Source organism: Acyrthosiphon pisum, chromosome A2, assembly GCF_005508785.2.
Source record: "Acyrthosiphon pisum isolate AL4f chromosome A2, pea_aphid_22Mar2018_4r6ur, whole genome shotgun sequence".
In the NCBI taxonomy this organism is placed as follows: Eukaryota; Metazoa; Arthropoda; class Insecta; order Hemiptera; family Aphididae; genus Acyrthosiphon; species Acyrthosiphon pisum.
The window spans coordinates 51,852,781-51,856,032 of NC_042495.1; positions in this window are offsets into that span (position 1 = coordinate 51,852,781).

A 3,252-nucleotide genomic window follows, 5' to 3' on the forward strand; every position below is an offset into this window, starting at 1 on the left:
CCTTTATTTAACACGAACAGAGATACCAAAAATTCTAAATTTAATACAGCATTTCTGAGAGTCCTTGCTTTACCCGATGTTTCACTATCAACCCATTCAGATATTATTTCTAATGATTCAATAACGTGATTATAAAGCTCTATAAAATCATTAACTGCATGAAATCTTTCGATCCATCTTGTTTCGCAACTTCTTTTTAATGTTTTTTTTTATGATATCTCGGAAGAACTTTCAATTTGATGATGTAAAACAGATTTTCTTTCTGGATAAATGAAAAAGTCACGGACTTTATTAAGATAACGCAGCGATATTCCACACCAAAATAACCCAACAATTTAGTTTTAGTTTAGATAGCTATATCATAGACCAGGGGTGTCCAACCCGCGGCCCTCACTTCAATTTAAAAAACCATGAATTAATTGTATCTAATACATTAATATTATAAGAAAAAATTTATTTTAAGAATAAAATTTTTCGAGTTAATTACTCGTGTCTCGTTGTAAATTGTAATGCCGTTTAATAGGTAAACTTATATAACAGGGGTATCCAACCTACGGCCCGCCCTTCTTTTGCCATAAAAATAGAAACTTTACCAGCTTGAAGTTATCGAGCTTTTTTTTTTTTTAGACAACATATTTCTAAAAATGTTGGCCCGCGATGCCAATGCCAATTTGGCCCGCCGTAAAAAAAGGTTGGACACCCCTGTTATAGACAGTCTATCTACATTGTTGAATTATTAGAAAACCCGTAATAAAATATTTATTTAACATTTAGTAACTTTTTTTTTGTTCTGGAGGGGGTTTGAACCCGAAAACCACCCCCTCCCCCCCCGTAAATACGCCACTGGGAACAATTAATGTTCTATGGTAGCACGAAGCCTGTATTCTCTATTCAACTTCAATCAATTAAAAATAAGTTAATTATTTTTTTTAATTACCAACTGCAGGGTGATTTTACTACTTTTAAATAATTTGAATAATTATTAAACAATATATTAACTTTTATCCTAAAATCCAATATTTCTTCTTATTACAAACTGTTGCTGTATAATGGTTTTAGGCTGCAATTACGGGTTAATGTCAATTTAATTTTTTATTACAAGAATATTGAAACGTTTATTTATATTCAAAATCATTGTACCTATTGTGCGATTATATAAAAATATTATCACGTAACCTACCACGTATAAACGTGATTTTCACTTAACGTGTTAATTATTTTTCAAATTAACTAGCGAAGTTAGCGGTTCCCACTTTCCAAAGTGTTCGCCGTGGCGCCGTGTTCCCTTAGAATTTTATATGGTTCAAAAGTAAATTTGAAAATCCGACGATGGCGACGATGGTAACAGTTACGATTATGTAAATAAAAAGTATAAATTATGTATAATTTTGAGTAAATAGGTATATATTTTCATAATAACCATTACGATTTTTTCAGGTTTTTATTTATTTTTCCTACTTTTTTTGATTAGTCATGCTATGGGAAGGGCGTCCTTAGAAAACCTTAGTTCAAAAAGTGAGCCATGAGCCAAAAAAGTTTGGGAAACGCTGAGCTAAGCTATTGTAATTTATTGTTACCTACTGGCTATACATAAACTCTTTAACTAGTTAGACTTATGTAACAATATTAATTCAAAAATTATTCACCTAGTTAAGTGAAAAAAAAAAGTTTTTAACTTTAGAATTAACTTTTAAGCGGACGCCACGCCCCCGAAGTTGCGTCCTCTTAATAGAATTAATATAATTATAAAATAATAATAATATAATACATTAATACTATAAAATTATTTAGAATATCTAAATATAAATTAATGGTTAGCAGCGAGTCCACTGGTTAGGAGCGCCGCAGTGGGTAGTATTATAGCAACAAAGTTACTTATTAATAATCAATAATTATAATATAATTATTAATTCGAGAACGTTTGCTATTATTAAATAAATTATATTTTTACTAAAAAAATATGTTGCATATTATATAAACAAAAGAGAAAGTTTCTTTGCAATAAGGCAATAAAAAACTTTCTTGAAATTGTATAAATTTAATTATCTAGGTAGAAGGTACTTATTAGGTATGATAATTGATAACATTATGATATGCCGTACAGTTGTTTATGCAGGTAAATGTATAGGTTATAGGTAGGTATCTAACACAGGAATGATACTTATCAATGGATACTTAAGTACTATTTTTAATAGCATTGGTCCCCTTATTTTTATTTATTAAATACTACTTTACATGTTTTATTTGTGTGAATTAAAGTGGCCATTTTATCATGAAATGAGTTTATCTAATTATATAAAATCCAAATACTACTCATAGAGTGCATTCACTCGCTCACTCACTTATTCATTCATCGCTATGTCTCAAAAATTAAAAAAACACGTATGAACTTGAAATTTGGAATAGTTCCTCTAAAATTAATGCTAATCCGCTAAATAGGTGGTCAAACATGGAGCTTGCAAAGATTCACATTGGAAATTGAATTGTTTTTTTGTTTTTAAATGGCTGCCGTTGGTTGCAGATTATAATAGTAAAAGTAGAAATAAATATTTTTATTTTTGTATATGCGAGTCCCTAGGGCAGTATCCAATGTTGGGCACTTGGGCCCCATCTATTTATGCCACCAAAATTCTTGAATTTGTAACTGTTTTTCATAGTCAATATGTAATATACCTAGTAACATTATTCAAAATATTTATAAATCAATAATAGTCTCAATAGTAGTCCGGAACTAATTTATTAATTGATATAACACTGTCGGTAAATCTGAGGGGCTCAGCTCACGGCACTCGTCACTGTCAGATATCATAATAATTGGCGTAATAATACGTGAAAATAATAAATTACAAATTTTGGCTACGTGAATTTGGCAACATCGCATAAAATATTCTATGCTCAATCGTGCTTTACCGCCTAGTTTAAAACCATGTTTAAAAAGGTGGGTAAGTGGATGTCGCTCTGCTGTACAGTAGGTTACAAGTGGGTCACTGTAAAATGGATAGTATTAAATTTGAATTCAATGATATAATATCACTGTATAAGAAAAACGATTCTGAGCGGAGACGGTATGTCAGTCTAGATATTAGACATACATATTTAGGTATACTTATCTATAGTATTATTAATAATTTTCAAATTAATCATATCAATTATCATAATATCCATTAGGTAACGCGTTATACATCAACAACAAACCGTGGTACTATCATAGATATATAATAGTCATTGGAGCAAATAGGTGGGGGCTTGGGG